Source organism: Bos grunniens, chromosome 8 (genome assembly GCF_055505025.1).
Source record: "Bos grunniens cultivar Pamir isolate PY7600 chromosome 8, Bosgru_T2T1.0, whole genome shotgun sequence".
In the NCBI taxonomy this organism is placed as follows: Eukaryota; Metazoa; Chordata; class Mammalia; order Artiodactyla; family Bovidae; genus Bos; species Bos grunniens.
Genome location: NC_141172.1, coordinates 70,345,126 through 70,372,423, shown reverse-complemented (window position 1 = coordinate 70,372,423; position 27,298 = coordinate 70,345,126). Strand labels below are relative to the sequence as shown.

General features: G+C 48.3%; 1 protein-coding gene and 1 long non-coding RNA gene across 10 annotated transcripts in view; both read right to left on the bottom strand.

The window, feature by feature from the left end:
- Positions 1-27,298, bottom strand: part of SLC25A37 (solute carrier family 25 member 37) — a 47,770-nt gene that overhangs the window by 13,148 nt on the left and 7,324 nt on the right. The window contains exon 1 of one of the 9 annotated variants that reach the window (XM_086416464.1): positions 23,858-23,965. The exons of 7 other annotated variants lie outside the window; for them this stretch is intronic. The gene's annotated coding sequence lies outside the window, so the exon portion shown is untranslated. Of the gene's footprint in view, positions 1-23,857; positions 23,966-27,298 lie in introns of those variants that run through there. One more of the 9 variants, XM_086416458.1, reaches the window with a different exon arrangement.
- Positions 1,990-6,528, bottom strand: LOC147367386 (uncharacterized). The gene is made up of 3 exons (XR_015170063.1): positions 6,425-6,528; positions 5,924-6,043; positions 1,990-2,758 (listed from the first exon to the last, which is right to left on the bottom strand). It is a non-coding gene; the product is annotated as an uncharacterized LOC147367386 (long non-coding RNA).

The following is a 27,298-nucleotide window of genomic DNA, read 5'->3' as shown; positions in this document are numbered from 1 at the left end:
AGGTCCTCAGTTCAGTTCAGTTCAGTCGCTCAGTCGTGTCTGACTCTTTGAAACCCCATGAATCGCAGCACGCCAGGCCTCCCTGTCCATCACCAACTCCCGGAGTTCACCCAAACCCATGTCCATCGAGTCGGTGATGCCATCCAGGCCATCTCATCCCATGTCATCCCCTTCTCTTCCTGCCCCCAATCCCTCCCAGCATCAGGGTCTTTTCCAATGAGTCAACTCTTCATATGAGGTGGCCAAAGTATTGGAGTTTCGGCCTCAGCATCAGTCCTTCCAATGAACACCCAAGGACTGATCTCCTTCAGAATGGACTGGTTGGATCTCCTTCCAGTCCAAGGGACTCTCAAGAGTCTTCTCCAACACCACAGTTCAAAAGCATCAATTCTTCGGTGCTCAGCTTTCTTCACAGTCCAACTCTCGCATCCATACATGACCACTGGAAAAACCATAGCCTTGACTAGACGGACCTTTGTTGGTAAAGTAATGTCTCTGCTTTTTAATATGCTGTCTAGGTTGGTCATAACTTTCCTTCCAAGGAGTAAGCGTCTTTTAATTTCACGGCTGCAGTCACCATCTGCAGTGATTTTGGAGCCCCCCAAAAATAAAGTCTGACACTGTTTCCCCATCTATCTGCCATGAAGTGATGGGACCAGATGCCATGATCTTAGTTTTCTGAATGTTGAGCTTTAAGCCAACTTTTTCACTCTCCTCTTTCACTTTCATCAAGAGGCTTTTTAGTTCCTCTTCACTTTCTGCCATAAGTGTGGTGTCATCTGCATATCTGAGGTGATTGAGGTCCTAGAGACCTCTAATTCATACAGACAGACAGCAGAATGATGATCTGTCAGGAGTTGAGGTAGGGGAGCGGATGTGGGGAGTTATTGTGTAAAAGGTAGGATTTGGGGTTTTGCAAGATATAGAGTTCTGTGGATGAATAGTGGTGATGGGAGCACAACAATATAAACGCACTTAACGCCACTGTATAGGACACTTAAAATGGGTAAGATGGTACAGTTGATGTTATGTATATTTTACCACAATCTTTTAAAAAGGCAGGGTGTAAGGGTGACTAGAAGGAAAAATAAAATGAATGAATGAAGAGGCAGAGAGAGAGGGCAGAAATTAGAATTAAAAAAAAAAAAAAACACAGAATTTCACCAACTGCCATTCCCATCCTGGGGTTTCAATTCCTGCCTAGCTGTCCAGCTCTCTTATTTCCATATCATAAACACCCATTCATTGCATTTTAATTCTCCTCTCTTGGAAATTCATAATGTACATTAGTGCGTCCAGGACTCTGGAAAGTTTTGCAGGAAAGTCGACTGTGGAGCTTTGTTTCAAGGCACTTCAACATCTGTCTTTGGCCATGGAAGCCTCTTCTCTCTGAATGAGGGGTTACACCTTGCAGAATACGCTTGAGAAAACACAGCTGTGGCCAAGGGCACACACCCTGGAAGCAGGAAGTGCAGAGATCACTCAAGGGGTTAGCAGGATCCCCTGGGGAGCCCCTGCAGAGAATAGGCAGCAGGGAACAGCCTGGAAGACCAGACCTGAGAAGGGGGATGGGGGACAAATGAGCAGGAAGAGCCCTGTGCTGTTTGGGAGGGAGCTTTACTCCATGTCAATCTGCATACTGCTTTTGCTCTCAAAAGGGCAGATTCAAAAGAATCCACCTGCAGTGCAGGAGATGCAGGAGACACAGGTTCAATCCCTGGGTTGGGAAGATCCCTTGGAGAAGAGCATAGCAACCCCCTTCAGTATTCTTGCCTGGAGAATCCCAAGGACAGAGGAGCCTGGTGGGCTACAGCCCATAGGGTCCCAAAGAGTTGGATGTGACTCAGCATGCACCCAAGATTAGGAGACTGGTTTTGCCATTCAGTGCATCTGATCTAAGCAAGTACCCCTCCCCACCTGGCCCCACCCACTGCCCCCATCCCCCACAGTCCCAAGGACTAGAACATCAATTCTACAGGAAGACTCACATCAGTGATATAAATACTGTATTTATTGAACGGGCTCCATCATGGCCAGCAAGACTGCAATGGAGGGGACAAGCCCCTTCCTCAAATTCTCCCTCAAGAAGACAGAACAGGAGAAACCCTCCTTGCAGGCCTGTTGGCTTATAGAGAGGGCAGGGAGGGAGTGGAAAATGTGTCTTCTGTCCCAGGTGAGCTCCAAGGATCGTATAACATGGGCTTCAAGTGCTGGGTGGAAAGCAGAGCTGGCTCAGCACCTACTTTTTCTGCTGGGAGACTGTGGCCTAGAATGGGAGAGGGACTTGCCCAAGAGTCACAGGTCTGTGTCCCCCAGAAAAGAAGAGGACACGTTGGGCCCGGGAGGGAGCCCTCGGACCTCCCAGCATATCCCACAAAAGACAGCCCAGCCTGGCCCCAGCTCCCATGGCATCTCTGAGCCCTTGTTGTCCACCTGACCTGGACACAGCTGGGGATTCCCAACCTTTCTTTCTGAATCCCTCAAAAATAAAAACCAAGTAATAAGAAAACTTCCCCTAACATGCGGCACTTCCGGGACCAGAAAAAGATAATGGGAAATCCTATCCATCCATCCGTTCAAATGCAGTTGCCATGCTCCTCCTCGGAAGCAGGCGTGATAGGGAGGCAGGCAGGGAGGGGTGTGCACAGGGCTCCGAGTTCATGGTGTGAACGAACAAACATGATGAGTGGGCACTGCTCCCATAAAGGAACGAGGGCTGCACTCCAGAAGGTCACTCAGGAATCTCTGCTCCAGATGCCTTCCGGGAAAAAGGATAGAAGGTTTAAGCACCCAGGAAGTGCTAGGAAAATGCCAAACAATGTTAGCATCTGCCGCCCAGTGGCTGTTTCAGCATTAGAAATCAAGTTGGTGAGTTTAATTCCCTCCCATCTGCCAAATGTTTCCAAGTAGCATTGACATCATCAACAAACCACAAAGCTGGACTTCGGGACCCGCCCCCAGCCCTCTCCCTGTTTTCTAAGCCCTTCAGCCACCCACCCATGGTGCAAGGCCTCCCCCTGCAGCCCATTTTTACCCACAGTCCATCCACGGCACCGTGTGTGGGATCTATCTGCTGTGGACGCCCCAGCCCCCTTGCACAGCTGCCTGGGCCACAGACTGCAGCCAAGAGCCGGTTCCCACGCAGGCCAGGAGGGAAAGGCTTCTTTGGGGCACTTTCTACATTTTTTTTAGCTTTTCTTTTTTGTGGGGAAAGGATTGTCTTCCGGAGCAAAGCCACAGACCTCATCGAGGGCTTGGAAAGCCCTATCTCGCCTTCCAGAATCCTTAGGAGACATGTACAGCAGATGAAGAAACCCAAACCACATCAAGGGAACTAACGCACAGTAAAACTTTCAGCACTTGAGTTCAAAACAGCGGCGTCCTGACTCGGACGGAACCTGTGGCCTTATTATATTCATTACAGGGGATGGAATCCTGGTGATACTTCCTACAGTCACGCCCTGGCCCTTTGAAAACATGTGCAGAAATCATAAAAACTCAGGCGTTAAGGATATCGCCAGCATCACTCCCCACACATGAACCAGGATCGGAGCAACATAGAAAATCCTGTAAGACCAGGGTTCCCAAACTCCAGGGCTTAATGCCTGATGATCTGAGGTGCGTGCCTGTGTGCTAAGTCACTTCAGTCGTGTCCCACTCTTTGGGACCCTATGGACTGAAGTCCGCCAGGCTCCTCTGTCCATGGGATTCTCCAGGGAAGAACACTGGAGAGGGTTGCCATGCCCTCCTAGCAGAATCTTTCCAACTGAGGGATTGAACCCGGGTTATATTTCCAAGTTCAAAATTCCAAATGGTGTCTTTTTATGTCTCTCAAGTTGGCAAAAGTGGATACGTAGGAGAATATACTTTATGTTATTTTTTAAACAAAAGGAAAACTTAGGAACCAGAAAGAGAAAAATGACTCCTCTAAAGCAGCCCTTCCTTGCTTCCCACACCCTGCAAAAAACAGGGGGCTGTTGGGAGAATATATATCAGAAGCATGTGGGGGTTGGTATGTGGGGAGGTCCAGGCATTTGCATTCTGAAAGCCTCTGTTGAGAACCCCTACATGGGAGACATCATTTTGCTGACGAAAGTCCAGACAGTCAAAGCTATGGATTTTCTAGTATTCATGTTCGAATGTGAGAGTTGGACCATAAGGAAATCTGAGCAAAGAAGAACTGATGCTTTGAAATTGTGATGCTGAAGAAGACTCATGAGAGTCCCGTGGACAGCAAGGAGATTAAACAAGTCAATCCTAAAGGAAATCAACCCTGAATATTCATTATTCAGAGAAGGACTGACACTGAAGCTGAAGCTCCAATACCTTGGCCACCTGATGCAAAGAGCCAACTCATCAGGAAAAGTCCCTGATGCTGGGAATAAAGGAGAAAGGTGCGGCAAAGAGATGGTTGGATGATGAGATGGTTGGATGGCATCACCGACTCAATGGACATGAGTTTGAGCAAACTCCGGGAGATAGTGAAGGACGGAGGAGCCTGGCAAGTTGCAGTCCATGGGGTCACAAAGAGTAGGACACAACTTAACAAATGAACAACAACAACATGGGAGCAGCCAAAGGGTCAGCTCACTGGAAAACCAGGGAGAAAAGGTGAACAGAAAATGAGGTGAGAGGGGGTGGGAACACGTTTCCGGCTAAATCAGGCATCACTGTCCATGCCTCGCCTATGGGAAGGCCCAGACCTCCCAGAGTTTCAGGCGGCCCCAATGTGGGGGAAGGGTGGGTTCACACACAGGGGAGGAAACCCTCAGGCCCAAGCTGCCTTTTCACTTATTTCCCATGGGGCCCAATGTTCACCAAGGGCACACTCGCTCTTTTCATCAGACCAACCAGCCTCATATGCTCCTGATTATCTGCTGCCTCTACAGCTCAGGGCCTGGACTGCAAAGGACCCCGGTCATCTGTCATTCACACACATCGTCAGAACACAATCCTGCAAGTTTCAGGCCCACTAGAAGTGTATTTAAGAGGTGCTGGTATTTATAGAGACAAAAGGATTAAGTGATGATACCACTAACATGTGGAACTTAAAAAATAATACGGATGAATTGACTTATAAAACAGAAACAGACTCACAGACATAGAAAACAAATTATGGTTCCCAAAGGGGAAAGTGGAGGAGAGGGATAAATCAGGAGTCTGGGATTAACAGATACACACTACTATATATAAAGTAGATAAACAACAAAGACCTACTGTATAACACAGGGAATAATATCTTATAATAACCTATAATGGAAACAAATCTGAAAATATATATATATTGCTGTACACCTGAAACTAACACAACATTGTAAATTGCATAGTAAACTAACACAATGTTGTAAGTCAACTATACTTCAAATAAAACAAAACAAAACAGGACTAACTGAAGAGCTTCCCTGATGTATTTGGTAGAAATACACAAATTCCACCAAGACAACCCAAACCAAGTTCCTCCTTGGCCTCCCAGTGAAAAAGCCACAGCACCAAACACTACTTCTCTTGGTAACAGGCCACAAACCCCAGAGCACCTTCGACCCAGAAAGGGTGGCCGAAGAGGGGTTAGTTGAGCTACACCTGGAAAAAAGGATGGTATTCACACTGGCAAGAAATGGAGCTGTCATTGTAATCTCTTTCACACTATTTGATTTTTTGACTTAGCCGTAGGTGTCACTTTGACTGAAAAGAACAAAATGTAAACAGAGCAGAGAAAGAGAATATTCTAACTGAGGGAGCTGTGAATGGGCTAGTGGGTCTGGGAAATGGAGGCGGGCCTGGCCAGAGGGCATGCGTCAGGGGATGCAGCAGTAAGATGTGGATGGAGAAGGATCCTGAACTCAGGAGAGTGGCTGAACCCTAGATGATGGATGAATACACGTTTGCTGGGGCTTCCTGGGTGACTCAGCAGTAAAGAATCCACCTGCCAATGCAGAAGACTCGGGTTCCATCCGTGGTCCAAGAAGATCCCCTGGAGAAGGAAATGGCAGCCCACTCCAGTATTCTTGCCTGGAGAGCTCCATGGACACAGGAACCTGGCGGGCTGCAGTCCATGGAGTCGAAAAAGAGTAAGACAAGAGTTAGCAGCTAAACAACAACAACAACACATTTGCTGGCTGGGAGAAAAGGCAGGTCGGGGCTGGACTAGGGGAGGCCCTGCCTGAAGAGCTTGCTAAGGTGTTTGGAATTTACTTTCCAGTCAAGTGTTTTCCATGGTTACGTCCCTCACTTGACACAAGAGTCGCACAGAAGCCACATCTGGGAGAAGGCACCAGGCAACAGAAGCCCTCTCCACCGGGTCCCGCGTCCCGTTACAGGCTGCAAGGCCACTGTAACAGCACAGCCATGGAAGTCTCCTTCCCCGGCAGCAGCTCACAGCACAACCTCGCCCGCCTGTGGCTCCAAGGATGCCATTCCCACATACCTTTATCTTGGGAGCCAAACCTGCTTCTTCTTCCCTTTCTCAAGAAAATTCTATAGCAGAAGGGAGGGATAGAATAATCTGTACCTGACTCAGATCCAGTGTACCTAGGACATGCTGGGAGCACCTAGTTGGTGCCCCGCCCAAAGGATTAAATTACCTCTGCTCTAGAGGCAGCCAAATTCCCAAGATTACAGGTAACAGGGTTGGAATTTCATGGGTGGGACTGGAGATCTCACTGGGAAACAGAGAGGGGGTTGCAGGGGGCACTAGGTACAGGGAAAGGCTGGACCACTGGTCACTGCGACCCACCTCGCCTGGCTCTAGTAAGACAAGCCAGGGCTGGGTTCCTGTGTTCAAGCCCCATATGCAGCAGGAAGGACTGTGCTGTTGCTGTTTAGTTGCCCAGTCGTTTCCGACTCTTTGGGACCTCATGGACTGTAGCCCGCCAGGCTCCTTTGTTTCTGGGATTTTCCAGGCAAGAATACTACAGTGGGTTGCCATTTCCTTCTGCAGAGGATCTTCCCTACCCAAGGATCGAACTCATGTCTCCTGCATTGGCAGGTGGATTCTTTACCACTGAGCCACCAGGGAAGCCCTGAAGGGCTGTGTGGCCTTAGGCAAACGGCCTTACTTCTCTGAGCCCCAATGCCTCTGCTGCTGCTGCTAAGTCGCTTCAGTCGTGTCCGACTCTGTGCGACCCCATACAGGGCAGCCCACCAGGCTCCCCGGTCCCTGGGATTCTCCAGGCAAGAACACTGGAGTGGGTTGCCATTTGCTTCTCCAATGCATGAAAGTGAAAGTGAAGTCGCTCAGTCGTGTCCGACTCTTAGTGACCCCATGGACTGCACCGCAGCCCACCAGGCTCCTCTGTTCATGGGATTTTCTAGGCAAGAGTACTGGAGCGGGGTGCCATTGTCTTCTCCGCCAATGCCTCTACACATAAATAATTATAATAATTAAGCAGTCACATCACCAGCTAACTCTACCCACTTTACAGACAAAGAAACTGAGGCACAGTAGGATAAGCGATTGGCCCCAAGGTCACAGAGTACAGAAAGGGCTGGAAGTCAGATAGACTGGCTCCATACCATGCCCTTAACCACCAGGCTACACGACCCCCACCTCGTGAAAATGTGGACTGGAAAGGTCACTTAGGACCTGCAACTTCTCCCTCATCTCTGATGTGCCCTGATTCTGTGCTGTGCTGTGCTTAGTTGCTCGGTAGTGTCTGACTCTTTGTGACCCCAAGGACTGTAGCCCACCAGGCTCCTCTGTCCATGGGGATTCTCCAGACAAGAATACTGGAGTGGGTTGCTATGCCCTCCTCCAGGGGATCTTCCCAACCCAGGGATCGAACCTAGGTCTCCCACACAGCATGTAGATTCTTTACCGTCTAAGCCACCAGGGATGCCACCCCACTTCTACAACTGTGCTAAGTCACATGTACACCAGCTCAAGTACACAACCTTTTAAAGATCGAGTAGCCTTGATGCCTCAAAGACACCTAAATCCTTGATGCTGAAGTCCAGGAAGGGCCAGGGGCAGAGGGTTGAGGGGTGGAGGTCTCTATCCAGGCGGTACTTACGGGCCGTCAGAACCTAGTCCCTTGGAGGTCACACAGCATCATTGTTCTCCAACTCTGGCCATCAGCCTCACCACTAGGCTCACACAGAACTGGGTACTAGCAGCTAGTTCAACATGAACTCACCTTTCTCCTGGAAAAGACCCTGAATCACCTGTCCATTCAGGCTGTGGCCTGGAAAGACATCCTGACTGACAATGAACGTTCGGCACTCAGTCAAAATTCAAAAACACGCGAGACAAAATGCTCCAGTGACCAGGCTGCTTGCAAGGAAGAATTTCACTCACTTGGCCTCCCAGAAGCCTCCCTGGACTCAGTGGCCTTGTCTATATCATTGGCTTAAAAACACCCCACCCACAAGTGAGGACAAGACATCAGAGGCAGAGCTGGAAAAACACCTCGTTCTCCCAAGTGTTCTGTCTTCCTGGCATCTGGGCAAATTTGCTAAGCCACCACTGCACACTGAAGAAGAAGTTTAATACAAGTGTCCCCATGGAAGTGACCTGGGAGCACATGATCACGCCCCTCCCCCACACTCAGAGCACCAGCACATTGACTGTGTGTGGAAGAAGCAGAGTCCAGACAGTCCCACTCCCTACTTCAGCCCCCAAAGCTCAGCCATCACCTGTTCTGCATGACAGGGGTGGGGAGTGGATTTCCTCTGGGCTTCCACCTGATTTCAGAGTTCCAGCTCACACAACGCTGCCTGGCTGATGCGGGAAAAGTTGTGTGACTTGCCTAAGCTACAAGAGGTGGTCACCACTGCCCCAGGACAGGACAGCTCTCCAACTCCCAGATCCTGCCCACCTGACCCTCCTTCAACTATTATTTTGCTATAAAAATCCCAATCGGGGAATCTCAAAGGAATTTCATCCAATCAGATAGTGCCTGGGGTCTGAAGTTCATCCATTCAGTCACCCATCACATACTGAGCCCTGACAACATGCAGACTCCGGTCTTAGGATCTGGGGACACAGTAATGGCCCCATCCTCAACCACTGCACTATTTTTGAACGGCACACCTTTGGCGAAGTTACTAAAATTCTTTGCCATTCAGTGGCCTAATGGGATAAAATCTCTACTTCATATGCTTCTGGGAATGAATAACAAACACGTGTCTCTTGTGTCTCCTGCAAAGGCGAATTCTTTACCACTAGCTCCACCTGGGAAGCCCAAATGAGAAAATATAATAAGTACATTACTTTGTGGGCATCACTTTGCTGACAAAGGTCCGTCTAGTCAAAGCTGTGGTTTTTCCAAGAGTCATGTACGGATGTGAGAGTTGAACCATAAAGAAGGCTGAGCACCAAAGAATTGATGCTTTCGAATTGTGATGTAGAAAAAAACTCTTGAGAGTCCCTTGCTGCTGCTGCTAAGTCACTTCAGTCGTGTCCGACTCTGTGTGACCCCATAGACGGCAGCCCACTAGGCTCCCCCATCCCTGGGATTCTCCAGGCAAGAAGTGGGTTGCCATCCCTTAGCAGGAAATCCACCCTGAGTATTCACTGAAAGGACTGATGCTGAAGCTCCAATACTTGGCCACCTGATGCAAAGAGCTGACTCTTTGGAAAAGACCCTGATGCTGGGAAAGATTGAGGGCAGGAGGAGAAGGGAGCAACAGAGGATGAGATGGTTGGATGGCATCATCAACTCAATGGATGTAAGTTTGAGCAAACTCCTGGAGAAGTGAAGGACAGGCAAGCCTGGCGTGCTGTAGTCCTTGGGGCTGTAAAGAGTCGGACACGACTTAGCAACTGAACAACAAAAAAGCACGTAGCACAGTAGAGGAGATGCTTGGTAAATGTGACCATTACTAAAAGTTTTTGTAAAAGGGCTCCAGCAAGTATGGAATCACCTGTGTTAATACAAATGTCTTTGAAATATCATTAAGAACCACCACCCAAACTAGCTTAATCTTGCCTAGATAGGAGATGTGGGTATTTTTCCCCGCTTGCTCATAAATGGCTGTTTGGCACAAAGGATGTTCATTACAGGCTTGAACTGAATCATTAAGACTACAGAATCAGATAGGCTAGAAATTAAACAGAGCCCAGGGTCCCAGAAATAAGCTACCAGCCACAGAGCACTGAGGACTCCAGGCCACAGTTCCTACAACCTCACAATAAAGGGACAGGACACTTTCCTAGAAGTCCAGTGGTTAGGACTCTGAACTTCCACTGCAGGGGGCACAGGTTTGATCCCTGGTCCAGAACTAAGATCCCGCATGCCACACTGTGTGGTAAAACAGATAAAAATAAAGGGCTTGGGGCTTTCCTGGTGGTCCAGTGGCAAGAAATCTGCCTGCCAACGCAGGGGACACAGGTTGATCCCCCTTCTGGGAAGAATCCATATGCCATGGAACAGCTAAGCCTGTGCAACACTACTACTGAGCTTGTGCTCTAGAGCCCATACTCTGCAACAAGAGAAGCCTGCGCACCGAAACCGGAAAGTAGCCCCCACTCACTGCAACTAGAGAAAGCCTGCAAGTAGCCATGAAGACCCAGCACAGCCAAAAATAAATAAATAAATATTTTTTAAAAAGAAATAAAGCAATAGCAATGGAATCCCCACTCTAACCCCCTCCGACAGAAAGAGGCTGGCCAAAGGGGAGGTGGCCCTGTGGTTTCCAATGGAGTCCAGACCCTCAAAGACCAAAGGAACAGGCTCTGGAGCCCCACGTGACCTACATCCCAGCCCGGCAGCTTCCTCCTCCCACCTTTGCACCTTTGGCAAGTTACTCAATCCCTCCCAGCCTGTTTCCTTCTCTGGAAATGGCACTCATCGCAGCAGCCACCTTCTAGTCTCTGTGAAGATTAAAAAATACAATGAATGAAAAGCCCTTTGCCTGGGGTCTGGCATCCAGCTGCTGGGGCTTTACATCTTTGGTTCTTTTTGATGGGGGTGTTAGTCGCTCAGTTGTGTCTGACTCTTTGCACCATAGACTGTAGCCTGCCAGGCTCCTCTGTCCATGGAATTCTCCAGGCAAGAATATTGGAGGGGGTAGCCATTCCCTTCTCCAAGGAATCTTCCCAACCAGGGATTGAACCCAGGTATCCTGCATTGCAGGCAGATTTCCTGAGCCAACAGGGAATTCCCAATTTGGTGGGGGTGGGGAGGAGATATATAGAAATTCCTAGGAAGACGTCATTTTAACTTAAATTCCTTTAAAAGATGACCACCTCCTAGAGAAGGGTGCCCCCGTAATCCACCCTGGTTGGAAGCAACACCTCACAAATCACTGCCTATTTGGATGAGATGACCTGAGCCATTGTTGGGAGTGACCGGCAGCCCTTACATTCTTGCTGCCTGTCTTAACAGAAGAGAATCTGAAGCCCAGGAAAGTGAGGGGATTTGTACATAATAGCCTCTAAGGGTCTCTGTCCCTCCCACCCACTCCGTTTCCACATTCACCTTCCTTTGCTCCCCAATTCTAAATGAATGGAACCTGCTGCTTACATTAATCCTGATTATATAAGGAAGGAAACTTGGAGAGTCAAAGAGGAGGGAGGGAAAAGCAAGTGTCAATTTATGCTAGTGCAGAGGGCCCAAGACAAAAGAGCTGCAGAAAGTTCACTAAGAGCCCAGGACAGTTCAGACCTTTAACTGGTGCTGAAGTCCAGGGCCCCGGCAAGGGTAAGGCCCTTAAGTGCCAAGGTTCCCTGACACTGCTGACTGGCACCCATTCCTGCAGGGTCACCACAGGGTAAAGGTCCTCCCCAGCACTCAAGCACCCACAACCCTCTGAACTGCAGAGAAACAGGCAGCCAGGGCCACAGTGAGCTACAGGACTGGGCACAGGGTGTCTGCTCCCTCCACTATGCTCTGCCCATAGGTGGGGCAGGCTCTCAGGCCCCTCAGATTTTGGGCATAAATAAACCCACATGGTACTACCGGGCACAGATATTCCAGAGAAAGGAGAGAGTCCTGCGCTGAGTCAGAAAACCTCAATTTCCATCCAGCTTTGCCAACAAGTCCCTAAGGAACTCCTGGCTGGGTATCCACAGGAATTCCCACCAGCAGGTAAACCCGAGATGTGGGAGATTTCCTCTATCTAGTCACCCATCCATTACAATTGCAAATACTTGTCCAATGAATGGGCTTCCCCGGTGGTGCTAGTGGTAAAGAACCCACCTGTCAATTACAGGAGACAGAAGAGACATGAGTTCAATCCCTGGGTCAGGAAGATTCCCTGGAGGAAGGTATGGCAACCCCCCGCCAGTATTCTTGCCTGGAGAATCCCATGGACAGAGAAGCCTGGTGGGCTACAGTCCTTAGCGTCGCACAGAGCTGGACACAACTAAAGTTGACTTAGCACGCACACACATCCAGTGAATAGAGTCCGTAGATGATCTCTAAGACTAAGACTTAGTCTGATCTTAGATGATCTCTAAGTCTTAGAGATTTTAAGTCTTAGAGTCTCTAAGTCTTAGATGATCTCTAAGTCTCTTTTTGACTTCTAACATTCTAAATCTATAAAGCCACTAAAGAGTCCTTTGGAAAACAAATGCTTGAGAGGGGAAGTGTTTAATTTGATGTGTGCTTGTGTGCTCAGTTGCTAAGTCATTTCCAATTCTTTGCAACCCCATGGACTGTAGCCCACCAAGCTCCTCTGTCCGTGGGGTTTTCCAGGCAAGAATACTGGAGTGGGTTACCATTTTCTTCTCCAGGGGATCTTTCTGACCCAGGGACTGAACCTGCATCTTTTACATCTCCTGCATTGGCAGGCAGGTTCTTTACCACTGAGCCACCAGTAAATGTACGCTACGTTAGATACTATACATCTATACTATAGAACCGCGGCTTAAAAACCCTTGTATTGGACTTCCCTGGTGACACAGTGGAGAATCCACCTGCCAGTGGAGGAGACACAGGTTCCATCCTTGGTCCAGGAAGATTCCACATGCCTCAAAGCAACTAAGCGCACGCACACAGCTACTGAGCCCAAACACCCTATGCTCTGCAGTAAGAGAAGCCACCGCAATGAGGAGCCTGTGCCCCAAAACAAAGAGGAGCTCCCCTTGCCACTACTAGAGAAAGCTCACACAACGCACCGAAGACCCAGAGCAGCCAAAAATAAAAAAATAGACAAATAAAAATTTAAAACGCTGTATTAAAAAAAAAAAAAGAATTCCAGCAGAGATTAGAACCCATGTGCATTGTCAGTGGGAGTGTAAAAAGGTGCAGCCTCTATGGAAAACAGTATGGAAGTTCCTTAAAGAATTAAAAATAGAAACTACCACATGATCCAGTCATCCCACCTCTGGGTATAGATCCAGAAGAACTGAAAGCTGAGTCCCAAAGACATATATATATATATACACACCCAAGTTCACAGCGGTATTCTTCACAATAGCCAAAAAGTGGAAGCAACCCAAGTGCCCGTCCATGGATGAATGAATAAACAAAAGGTGATATTATCCATGCAATGGTACACCGCTGCTGCTGCTGCTAAGTCGCTTCAGTCGTGTCCGACTCTGTGCGACCCCAGGGACGGCAGCCCACCAGGCTCCCCTGTCCATGGGATTCTCCAGGCAAGAACGCTAGAGTGGGGTGCCATTGCCTTCTCCGGCAATGGTATACTATTCAGCCTCAAAAAGGAAAGAAATTCTGACAAGTGCTACAACACAGATGAACCTCAAAGACATGATGCTAAGTGAAATAAACTGGTCACAAAAAGACAAACACTGTATGATTGCACTTAGATGCGGTATCCGGAATAGTCAAATGCAAAGTGACAGAAAGGAGAATGGTGGTTGCCAGGGGGCTGGGGACAATGAGGCGATGCTGTTTAATGGGGACAGTTTCGGTTTGCAAAGATGAGAAAAGTTCTGGAGGTGGATGGGGATGATGGTTGTACAGTAATGTCGATATACCACAGTAGTGAAATGCACACTGAAAAAAGGCTAAGATGGCAAGTTTTATGTGTATTTTAACCACAACTTTTTAAATTTTAAGACATTTTTAAATTTAAAATAATTTTTCTAATAACCACAATTTTTAAACACTAACAATCTAATCAATAGCTCACTCCACATGCGTTTCTGAAATCACAGTCTGAAGTCTGGCCACAATCCAATAGTTCCCTGAGGTTTCCTTGAACACCTGGGAGAGCAGTTTGGGGTTTGTTTATCTGTTTGGTGAATGTGGTCAGGGGTCTCAAATGCACCATGTAATCCCCATGGACACAGTAACATTCCCAGCCTTGAGGAAGTACCTGGAAATTCCACCCAAGATGGAACGAAGGCAGAAGCTTTGATGGAAGATAGAAAGGCTTTGGGGCTTCCCAGGTGGCACTGTGGGGAAAAATCTGCCTGCCAATGGAGGAGATGCAGAGACATGGGTTCCATCTCTGGGTTGGGAAGATCCCCTGGAGGAGGGCATGGTAATCCACTCCAGTATTCTTGCCTGGAGAATCCCATGGACAGAGGAGCCTGGTGGGCTCCACTCCATGGGGTTGCAAAGAGTCAGACACAACTGAGCAACTAAACACACACACACAATAGAAAGGCTTAAGATGCAGAGCTGGGATGCTCACCCTTTTCCACAGGCTGACCCCCAGCCTGGATGATGCAGCACTTCCCTGTCCAGTACACACAGGCCTGTCCCAGCCCAAGGCCATCATGCCAGGAAGCACTATCCCACCTGTTCAAGTGTGGCAGTACCTGCCAAAAACCAGCCACTCATTTGTATCAGAGAGACTGGATGACCACGCAGGTGATTCCTGCCCTGCCTTCAGAGCCAGGGAGCAGAGGTGGCCCCCTCAGGGCTGTGGGTGACAGCTCTCCCGGATCCACCCTGGACGGACTCAGAGAGCCGGGTACCTCACAAGCCCCATGCACGGTTCCCCAGTCAAGAGTGGTCCTGCCAGCTTCTGCAAGACCGGCTTCCACACCCTTCCACAGAGACCACACCTTCCAAAGGAAGCCTCACGATTAGCCTATTACCCACAGGGAAAAAAAAGCCTTTTCAAGGCTACCCTGTCGCCAGCCTTCTCTTGCTCATTCCTCTACTACTAATTATACCAGGTGATGTATCTGCATGCCTGCCTCCTATTAAAGTCTGAGAGAAACACAAAGGGAGAGGCAGCCTCAGATGCTGTGATCTCTGTGCCCCAGCACTGTGCTTTACTGCAACAGACACTCAAGAACTGAGGGACTTCCCTGGTGGCTCAGTGGTAAAGAATCTGTCTGCCAGTGCAGGAGACACGGGTTCAATCCCTGGTCCCGGAGGATCCCACATGCCACGGGGCAACTAAGCCTGTGGACTACAACTATTGAGCCTGTGCTCCGCAACAAGAGAAGCCACCGCAATGAGAGTAGCCCCTGCTCACCGCAACTAGAGAAAAGCCTGCACATCAACCAAGGCCCAGCACAGCCAAAAATAAATAAACAATAATAATAATCAATGGAGGAGGGCTCTGAGGTACACTGTATTTCATTCACAAAGCGGGCATTTTAAGGCCCGGATGCACTCTCCTCCCCAAACGGCCATCTGCTTGCTGAGCATCTATGTCCCATGGAGCGAGACATTTCATGTTTTCTGGGGCCTAACACGCAGGATAAGAGCCCAGGATATGAGCCCCGTGAGAGCCAAGCTCCAGAGTTGAGGGGAACACCAGAGGGCTAAGGACGGGCCGCAGGGAAATTTTCCAGACGTTACTGAAGCCAGATTTCCCACAAACACTGCTGTCAAATCAGCTCCGTAAGGCTGAATGATTTACGTGCAGGCAGGGCCAGGTCACAGCTGGAGGGGATGTTCTCTGGTTTCTTCACACACCCTTCCTACCAAATGATAACAGAGAAAGAGGACAAAAGACCAGAACCACCAGGCTTGATGTGCTAAAGGTCTCAGAGGAAAGATGCCAAAGGTAACATTCTGGACACTCACCTTTCAGTCTCCAAAATCCACTTGCAGGTACTACTTTCTACACAGACAAATGATTTTCTAAGTTCGAGGGGAGCTATTTTTGTTTCCCTGGATGCCGAAGAGAATGGCAAGAACGTTTGATCCTGGATGAGATTTCCTATCAATGAAAACCCTCATCCTGGAAACAGAGCTCAAGTGTATGATTTAAACCAAAGTCGAATGACAAGAAGTGTTTCCAGAAGGGAGGAGAGATGAATGGGTGCTGGGGATGAAAGTGAGGGACCAGACCACAGGAGTCTTGTGTTGGTAAAACAGGGTCAGTCTACCAACAGATTCTCCCAACAACAAACAGTGTGCTGCTAGGGGAGCTGGGGATGCTTGGGGTAGGCAGAGAGTCCCTGCCTTCAAGGAGGTTATAGTCCAGGAGGGGAGGGAAAGAGCAAACCCAAAATCATACAAATAAAAAGTTACAAACTAAGGGGGTGACAGAGGATGAAATGGTTGGATGACATCATTGACTCAATGGACATGAGTTTGAGCAAACTCCAGGAGATAGGGAAGGACAGGGAAGCCTAGAGTGCTGCAGTCCATGGGGTTGCAAAGAGTCAGACACAACTGAGCAACTGAACAACAACAAACCATCCTGAAGTAAAGGACAAGGTAAAAATGCTGTGACAACAAAGGCAGGGACCGAGTTTAGATTCGAGGGTCCCAGAAGCAACTTTGAAGCAGTGACCAGAAGCCTGGGGGAGTCATGCAGAAAGAAGCATGGGAGAAGAAGGGGGCCACCTCGGGATGTAGGTAGCGGCAGGTGGGATGTGAACAGAGGCCCCGAGGAAGGTGATGACCCTGCAGCCCGCTGCGTACCAGGAGCACAGCGCAGCCTGTGCTGAGCCCTGAAAAGAAGACAGTCAGCTGACCCTCTATGCAATGTTTCAGTCTCTTTGGTTCTGACCTGAACACAAGCCACAGGGAGTGATGGTGTTCCCGTCACCGTGATGGGAGTGGCGGCAGCAAGCCTTCCAAGGTAAGGAGTGGCCCCTTCATCCTGACATTCCCACCAAAGTTCACCCAAAATGCCCCAGCTGTCTGGGCTCACCCATCCTTGCTGCTGGCAAAGCTGGGTGACCATGGCCGTGCCGGCTGACCCCTCGATGACTCAGCTTCCTGGTAGTGAGCTCATAAAATGGCCCAGGCAGGAAGGAGTCAGAGAGCTATAAACAGAGCCTTCCAGAAGCATCGGCTACATGGCTCCCCTTGATTCCAGGGTGGGACTGTGGCCATTCAGCATTTCTAGAATTGTCTGAATGAACAGTTCACAGTCTTCTAGTATTGCAGTTAAAGGTTTCAAGTAAATTAAATAGACTACCATTTCTTGGCAGATACTCTAGGAAACAAGGTCCCCCAAAAGTATTTGGGCATCTAGTTCTTTTAATTCCAGGGTGTGTGTGTGTCGGGGTGGGGGAGGTCGTCTTCCTAGCTTCCTCCTTCAAGCTGAAGTGCTTGTTAAGTCTATACTTTACATTCCAAATCAAAGGACAGGGCCCAAAGTTATACAGCCCATGCAAACAAAGAGCAGAACTTTTAGAACTAGAAGCTTCCTAAGAAACCATATAGTTTTAGTTCCATTTTGCCATTTTACAGATGAACAAACTGAGACTCAGACAACTGAAATGCTTTCTAAGAGTCACTCGGCTGGTGGGCTTCTGGTTATCACAAGCTAATTATAACTCACCCTAAAATGCAAATTAAATGTTCTGTGTGTGTCTCCAAAGAAAGGATCCATTTTGCTGTGTTTTTCCTTTCATTCCCTGCCCTCCATACTCAAGCTCTGGGTTGGCAAAGGTTCTTCCTGTCCCTTCAACTCTGGCTGCTCAGAGAGGATCAGAAATCTGTTTTCAATTTAAAAGCCACTTCTAGTAAAAGCCCAGCTCTGTAGTTAACTTTCGTTTTTTTTAGGTTCTGAAAGGGAATTTCAGAAATTTTCTTATGATTAGATTATCATAAAACTCAAAAGACCCTGGAAGAAACATTCAAGGGAAGGTTAAAGTGAGAATTTTTACACCAGGTCAGGGGAAGCATCAGTCACAGATGCCAGTGGAGGGAACAGCGCTAACTCCAAGGATAACAGACCCCACGGTGACAAACTGCAGTGTCAACTCCTTCTCTACCTCCTTCTGAACCTCAAAAGACTTTCTTGGAGGCAAAGAAGGAACTAGGAGTCACTCTAACTTGTCAATGTATTCCTTATTATTATTCTGTTGTTTTTACGAAGAAAAATTGCTAAAGCTGACCTTCTTTCTTTTTTAATCAATGTATTTTTCATCTTGCTTTAGGTATTTTTTAAAATTGAATTATAGCTGATTTACAATGCTATTTAATTTCAGGTGTATAGCAAAGTGATTCATATATAATTCATATACATACATAAAATACCTTTTCAGATTCTTTTCCATTATAGGTTATTATATGGTATTGAATATAGTTTCCTGTGCAATGCAGTAGGTTCCTGCTGTTTATCTGTTTTATATATAGTAGTGTGTATCTGTTAATCCCAAACTCCTAATTTATGCCTTCCCCATCCCCCTTCCCCTTTGGTAACTGTAAATTTGCTTTCTTTGTCATTGAGTCTGTTTCTGTTTTGTAAATAAGTTCATCTGTAACATTTTTTTTAGATTCCACAAGTGACATCATATGATATTTGTCTTGCTCTGTCTGACTGAGTGAAGCCGATATTCTTGCTGCTCTGAGGACTCATTATAAATCTTCAGTCATTTTCGAAATAAATTTATTTAACGCTTCACACTTCCTGGCATAAATATACTCATTAATTCAGTGACTGTCTGAGAAGCCAAGATTCTAGGGAAAACAGTTTTTAAACACACTTACACTAAAAGAGAGTTCTCTAGTCTCTCTTGCTCATTTTAGGTTATTAACCCTTTCACTGACAACCCCTATTCCAGCAGGGCATCTTCTATGATTTAATGTCCAGCAGATCCAACTTTTGCTTGTACCCCAACTGTTTCTCCTGGGGAACAGCTCGGCATTGTTAAGCGACACTGAAAAAGGCCCACCGACGTCCTCCTTCAAAACACCCAGCAGCTTTAGTAACAAAGACGTCAGATGCCAGGGAAATCCACAGACAAAGAAAGAGAAGGCTGGCCTTGGGGTCGGTCAGTTCTTGCCCATGTCACAGGACTGGTCTTGTGGAGAAACAGGACTCAGTTTTTAGAAGCTGGGAGATCCAGCAGCTTTTCTCTCTTAACCTGGACTGATACGGGCACCAGAAGGAAAATCCTCAAGAGCCAGCAGCTTCCAGCCTTTATCAGAATCACTGGAGCTGTATGGACAAGCCCCAGGAACTGAACTCTCTGCATTTAGGGAAGGATCCACCACAGACAGAAGGACTCAAAGAAAAGAGAGGGCAGGAAAAAAAAATTTCCAACTATTCAGCTGCCTTTAAAAAGTGACAGGGAGGGGGCGACCCTGGTGGATCAGCAGTAAAGAATCTGCCTGCCAATGCAGGAGACGCAGGTTCAATCCCTGGTCCTAGAGGATTCCACATGCAGTGAAACAACTAAGCCACTGCGCTATAACTACGGAGCCTGTGCTCTAGCGCCCAGGGGCCACAAATACTGAGCCCGTGTGCCACAACTACCGAAGCCTGTGAGCCTAAGGCCTGTGCTCCACAACAAGAGAAGCCATTGCAATGAGAAGCCCAAGTACTGCAATTAGAGAGCAGCCCCCACTTGCCGTGACCAGAGAAAAGCCCATGCAGCAGTGAAGACTTAGCAAAGCCAAAAATAAATGAATAGAAAAATTTTAAATGTCATTAAAAAGAAGTGACGAGGAATGAGGCAGGAATCTGAGTATCCATCACAGGTCCCCATGTGGGGCTCAAGATTAACCTCTGTCTTTGCCATATTTCTCTCGTGATCTAAACTGTGATCTGGGCCTGAAAAGGTTACTCAGGCAAACCCTAAACCTCACCAAATCATGTGACTGTATTTAATTTTTAGCTACTTGCCTGGCTACTGCTCCAGCTGGCATTTGCCACTCATGTCACCCATCAGTTAGGAGCCGATTATGAGCAGAAATGCCTGTGACATGACAGCTTTCCTCCCTTCCTCTGTGTTATTGACTCCTCTGGTCCTCAGCTCTGCAGGGAAAGTTCCCACCAGGGGGAGGCTGGGCCTCCCTGGATGCTGCCAAGCAGTCACTTGGTGGTCGAACAGTGAATTAAAATTCAGAATGTGGGGGGAGGGAAGAAGAAGGAATTTCAGAATGGGGGCAGGCCCTGGTGTGACCACCCCCACCAAACACAAAAACTTTCTCGGCTAATTCTGTGGGCAGAAGGCTCGGAGCAGAAACCCAAAAGCAGAGTGACAGGGGAGGGTACAGGTGTCCTGGGGATGGCCAGGCACCTTGGGGACAGGCTGTGACATCCCAGGGGAGAGGGAATCGTCCAGTTCTGTCCTACCATCTATATCTCCTTCAGTCTAGATACAGCTGTTGATATATTATTTCTTCCAGGGCCCTTTTCCTGACCGCTCTTGACAAGGTTTGGTTTCTGTGAGAAGAGACTCATCACCCCCCTCCAGGAATGATTCAATGATACCTCTGTCCTCCTGGCAGACAGGGGACTTCTGTGAGGATGGACCTCACAGGCAAGAAGCCTCCAGGCTTCCAGTGCTTGGCACATGTAGTCACACCCACATGTTCCCAGTTCTGAATTAATTTTCTCATTAAAATGAAGACTAGGAGATGATGCTGCACTTTTACACATGGCTTTTAACTCCTTCTCGGTAGAGAAATTCCATGAATCAGGCTTATGCAAGCCAACACTTAGCAAACAAGCGGTGGAAACAGTGACTAAGGAAAGAGAGCTGGTTCTACAGTCCATGACACGCCTTGGGTTCGTCCTTAGACTTTTGCACTCATGTACACACACAACAGCATCTTCTTTCCCTTGGAAAGGTTTCCCCCTATTTCTTCAGTGTGGCTTCTGAGATCTGATTATCAGGCAATCACTTGTTTCTCTAATTCAGGCTGGAGACAGCCCTGGGACACCCATGGGATACAGCCTCTATTCCAGGGGAGCAGAGCACCCCACTGCAAGTCAGAGGCAGGGCCCTGCATGTTTCCATTCCTAGCAAGTTGGCTGGCAAGCTTCCTGCAGCTGCCAGCACGCACCCTCACATCCACCTTCCACACCATCTGCCAGGCCCAGGGCGAGGCAACATGCCAGCAAAACCCCCTCCCTGTGGGCAGTGTGAGGAAAGGAGGACCAGGGACCCCAGGACAAAGGCATCTGTGCCCTACCGCCTCCCCTTCTTCCTTTCAATGATCAGTGGCCATGAGTAACCAGAGCACACAGAGCAGCAAGGGACCAAGGCAGGTAAGGGCATCAGCAGATAGAGTCATGCTTCAGGATGATCGGCCACCTTTCTCAGTCCCCAGCCTCACCCGCCAGCCACTCAAGGGGACAGACTCACCTGCAAAATGAAATGGAGCCTCTAAGGTGACAACCCCATGGAGATGAAAGGGAGGGGCCCCACTCTCTGGAGGAATCCTTAATCACTGGCCTTAATCACAGTAGTTGTATGCAGGCCTCTCATCGCTGGTCCGACATCATCAATTTTAAAAGTATTTCTGAGCATGCCCCAGAGTATAATTGGCTCTTCCTGATTACCCAGCGAAAGAGGTGGCGGCAGACGGCCACCCTGGTCTTTATTCAACAGATGGGAGACACAGAAGGTAAGAAGAGAGGCTAAGTGCCCAAGGCCATGCAGCTGCAGCGAATCCTACAGTGGCCGGAACCAGAGCCTGTATTTTCCATTCCAACTAGCTAAACCTACCCCTTTAACAGGATCCCAGTTTGATAATAAATACCACGGCCTGGCACCTGCAGAGAGCTTTATACTTTGTAAATGGTATAAAGGTCTGTTGACTGCAAAACAGGCTGTATTTTCTTACCACATGTATTAAGTAGAACTGAAAGGGAGGTGCAGCGGGCATTGTTACTCTTCCCTATTTGAGATGAGAATACTGCAACCCTAGCAGACCAAGGAGCTATGATGTAGTACTCTTTCCATAGGTCATTTTTAGGCTGTCTTTTGGAAAGGAATCCTTAAGCTAATCCAAAATCAAGTTACTATACTGAGTCCAACTTTGACTCACCGCTAAAATGAGAATGTGCCATAGCAGCTGCAGTTTGCTCCAGAGAAAGAAGCCAGAGAGAACCAAAAATATCCTATGGTAATAACCATTTGTGATCATCCCCTTGCCCTACATATTGGAATAGGTGACCAAAGAACTCCTACCTATATGTTAGAGCTCCAAGTTCCATGCCAAACTATGACTTTTTGCCAGAGCTTCCTCAGCTCCAGTTTCTCCCTCCCAAAAATGCAGCTGGAACCCCAAAATCTCCTCTCAGAACCCAGCTCAAGGGCTCTGCCATCATTAACATGAGTCTACATCTCAGCACTTCACATGCTTGCTCCTACCTGATTCCTTTCCTCAACTTGCCTTTAACAGGATCCCAGTTTGGTAATAAATACCATGGCCTGGCAGCTGCAGAGAGCTTTATACTTTGTCAATGGTATAAAGGTCTGTACCAGTACCTTCAGTGCTGGTACAGCAGAAAGAGGCACAAGTTCCAGGCCATGTTATTGTTCTGAAGCTTAGTTTTCTCATTTATGAAATGAGAGACTGTGGGTGCTTTTTCCTATCTTCAAAGGAGAGCTAAGAGGATCAAGTGACAGAATATAGGTTAAAACAACACGAAAATAATGCAAGATAGAGTTACAACAGCAACATACAAGCATAACCAAGCATTCAAGCAATAATACTTTCTGGGGTGGTCCAGTGGTTAAGAATTCACCTTGCAATGCAGGGGACGTGGGTATGATCCCTGGTCAGGGAATTAGGATTCCACATGTGGAGCAACTAAGCCCATGTGTCCCACAACTACTGAACCCATCTGCCACAACTAGAGAGCCCATGCACGGCAACGAAAGATCCTGCCTGATGCAACGAAGATCCCGTGTGCTTCAATTAAGATCCAATGCAAATAAAAAATGAATTAAAAAAAATCAGTCTAAAAAAAGTAATAACACTTTCAGAAATGATAATAGCTAATATAAAGTGAGAGCTTACCACTTACCACTGACACTATTCTTAACATTCTAGTTGTAGCATAATTCATTCTCATAGCAACACACTATGAGGTGTGTAGTGTTTTATTCCCATTTCACAGATGAGAAAAATAAGGCACAAAAAGGTTTCAGCAATTTGTCCAGGCACCAGCCAGGCAGTCTGGACTCAGGCCCATGCTGTTAACCTGAAAGGCCCTTATTTCAGCACATTACCTCTGATACGATCTGCCACTAGTGGGGCCTGTCAAGGTTTGGGCTTTCCTGGTGTCTCAGAGGATAATGCAACGCAATGCAATGCAGGAGACGCAGGTTTGATCCCTGAGTCAGGAAGATCCCCTGGAGGAGGAAATGGCTATTCACTCCAAAATTCTTGCCAGGAACAATCTGTGGACAGAGAAGGCTAGTGGGCTAGAGTCCATGGGGTCACACAGAGGTGGGCACGACTGAGACAAGCCACCGGCAAACGTGATCCCACCTGAGCTACTCAACAGCCCCGTCCAGTAGGTAAACAGATGATGTCAGTCCAGGCGGCTAATAATAGTCTATGAGACACAGAGACACCAAGCCAGAGAAATAACTCATCCAGGTTTCCAAGCAGATGAGTGGCAGGATGGGGACTTAAATTCATGGGGCCTGACCCCTCCACCCCCACCTCCACAGCTTTCCAGGGGTCCCAACACCAGCACAAGTGTGACACACACGTCCCCCCTCCCCAACGCCTGCCCACAGCAGCATCTCCAGGGAACAAAGGCCGAGGCCACACTGAGAGATCCATCAGGGGCCTCTGCCACCAGACCTCAGGGGACAGTGCCTTTCTCAGTCGCTCACAGGATTTTGTGTGTGATGGATCCGGAAGCTGGTGGCCCCGGAGGACGTCCTCTCACGGACACGAAGTGGCAGTCCCTCCACCTGACCCACGGTGGCCAGACATTTCCTAAACCTGTTATGCAACTTTTGCTTCAACCAAGCTGCTGCTGGGATTTCGCTCTATTTCAACATGTTTTGTTTTCTCTTCAGAGAGAAAGCACGAATGTGAAACCAAAACACTTCTTAGTGACCAGACTACGGCCCTTCCCGGCAGGCTGGGATTATTGGGCGGGGTGGGGGGTGGTGGTTCTCAAAGTTACCTTCTGGGAGCCAATTTCAGCTTCCAAAATGACTAACAACTGCAGGGGTGAGGAAGAGGATGTGTGTGTGTGGTGGGGGGTGGGGCACAGTACAACTGAAGGCCACTGTTTCCCAGAGGGGAAGAAGCCAACTCAAGAGGGCCCAGCAAAGAGCCCCAGTGACACTGCCCTGCCGGCCCCAGAATTTCAAGATGGCAGCCTGAGCCCTTCTGAGTTCACCCACCCCAGCCCTCGCACCCATATGAAAGTCAATATCAAGATGGGTCATTCTTCTCCCCAAAGCAAGCCGGTCTCATCACCTAAGCTCAGGGTCTAATTACAGGGAGCAGGCTCTGGAAATAGGAGCCAGGACTTATTTTGGTTGCCTGGGTAAGGAGGGCCCTCAGTCAGTGTGCAACGAATGAAGTGGGTGGCCAGATGAATAAACAGCCTCAACGGGGGCTTGTGGGTTCCACCATAGAAAACGGACAGACAAAGGGGCTGAGTCTCTGTCTGGTCAAGGACAGTAGGGATCCCAAACAACGCTAAGCAAAACAAAATAAAAACCAGCACTTGTTTAATAGCAGGTTTTAAAGCACTTCCCCCACCCCCACCTCACATCTCTTTAAAACAACTGATTCATTCAACCAAGAGTCACAGAAAACCTTTACGTGTCTCTGGAGAATAAGTCCGAGGGGAAGAGGGTCTGGGCCTCAGCGTGCCACTCAAGGTAGTCCAGGTTTATTCTGAAGGCAATGGGGACAGCCATGTGGTGTCAGGTGGAGACACTACTGGAAGTGAACTGAGACAATGGGGCTGCCGCTCGACCCCCTCAGGCCCCTCTCAGGCTCTGCTGCACCATGGAGAACAGGCTGGATTTTCAGTTCCAATCAGCTAACTCCGCCCCTTTAACATGATCCTCATTTGATAATAAATACCATAGCCTGGCACCTGCAGAGAGCTTTAAGCTTTATAAACTGTGATCACTGCAAACCTGGTTGCATTTTCTTCTAAGACTTGATTAAGCAGATCTGAAAGGTATGTAGGATGAGTATTATTACTCTTCCCTGTTTAAGGAGAGAAAACTGGGGATGAGCAGATCAGCTAAGAAGGATTTGTGGGCATTCATTCAACAAATACTTAACTGAGCACCTACTATGTGCCTGGAACTATTTCTGGCAAAGGGAACACTCAAGAGAACAAAGGAGTCAAAAATTCCTGCCCTTTGAGAGCTGACATTCGAATGAGGGAAGACAGACTGTGAACAATGGAGATCATATTACAATTATGAAAAAAACACTAAACTATGTAAATAATACATATAAGTTAATGGTATTGTGGGTTACAGGGTAACACATGCTGTGGAGAAAAGCAGGTCTGGGCAGTAGGGAAGTGAGAGCGAAAAAGGAGGGGAGAGAAAGGGCAGGTTTATCCAATTGTGACTCTGTGATCAGGGAAGCCTGCAATGTAAAGGAGACAGAGGCAGAGTCCCCTGAACCAGCAGGAGGGAGAAGAAAACAGATTTAAGGAGTATCACAGATGCAGGAGTGGACAGGTCTTGGAAGCATATGGGGAGAGGGGAAGAGGGGCAGAAATGGGGGAAATGTTGAAGACCATCCCCAGCCTTCTGAGGAAGGGGGCCCAGGCCAAAGGGAAGACCAGAGGAGAGGGCAGGATGTCCATGATGGACACTGAGGCAGCCAACTGGACATGTCTCCAAGGCAACAGGATACCCAGCTCCCAGACAGACCCGACCAGAGACACAGATGTGCAAACCGTGAGTTATCAGCACCCAGGGAGAAAAAGAGATGTGTCCCGAGAGACAAAAAGAAGACCAGGAGGCTGCCTGTCATCAAAAGGGACCAGGAAAAGGGTAGCTGAATTTATTAGCCAGGAAATCGCTGGTAGCCTAGTGGGGTTTCAGCAGAGCGGTGGGTGCAAAGGAAATCAACCCTGAATATTCACCAGAAAGGACTGATGCTGAAGCTGAAGCTCCAATCCTTTGGCCACCTAACACGAAGAGCCGACTCACTGGAAAAGACCCTGGTGTTGAGAAAGATTGATGGCAAAAGGAGAAGAGGGCAGCAGAGGATGAGATGGTTAGAGAGCATCACCAACTCAGTAGACATGAATCTAAACAAACTGCAGGAGACAGTGACTAAACAGATGCAAAATGCCAGAGGTCTGGGGGGAGGGGGAGGTGACAAGGGGAGAAGGTAGAAACTGAGTGTCAACCATCCTTTCCCAACACATGTTATTTTAAGGAGAAAAAACTCTCGGGGCACACGGGGTCAAGGTGAGCTGCCTGGGGTTGGTTTGTTATTTAAGATGAGACAAGTATGGATTCAGAAATGCTCTTAAGAAGGAACCAATGGCTGGAGGTGGGGGTGAGGTAGAGGCCAAGATACTGGAACTGGGTTACTCAAGAGACAGATGACCAAAATAACTATGACCATGACCTTTATTGAGAACTTAGGCACCAGACACTGCAGCAAAAGCTTTACATACGTCATGCCCACTTTTTCAGTAAAAAAGAATCTGGGTCTTGGGATTCATATTCCCAATCTGTAGATAAGGAAACTGAGCTTAGAGAGGTCAAGTAAGATGGCCCAGGTGAAGAGCCAGGATTCAAACCCAGGTGTACATCACTGGTTGCTACACCCACTGATTCTCCTTAGAAGAAGGAAGGACCCTCTTACTTTACAATAGGAGAAGGGGCAGGGGTTGGCAGGCTAGTGGGAAGGACAGTTAGAGGAAGAATTTGATGAAGTCCGGGTTCCTCTAGGAACAGAGAGCAAGATGCCACACTGAGGCTGAAAAAAGTGGAAGGGTGGGAGTCTGAGAGGCAAGGTGGTCTGAAGCAGCTGCTGAGCAGGATGGAAGCCGACTGACCAGAGCACAGGGAAGGCCAGGCTGGGGCCCCAAACGCCTGGCACACAGGGCAGCAGTGGACACAATGTGAGGGTTTCTCCTGAAGGGCTGGGCTTCCCTGTGGGCAGTGGGTTGTCGGGGATCAGATGTGGGCAGGCAGGTGTAGGAAGATCCAAAGGCAAAGAAACTATGGGCTGGAGAGTGGCTGCAGTGATGGGCTGTGGGGGCCAGGCTGGATGAGGAAGCCAGGGATGCGATGAGATGAGACAGAGAAGAGGCGAGAGTCTTCACA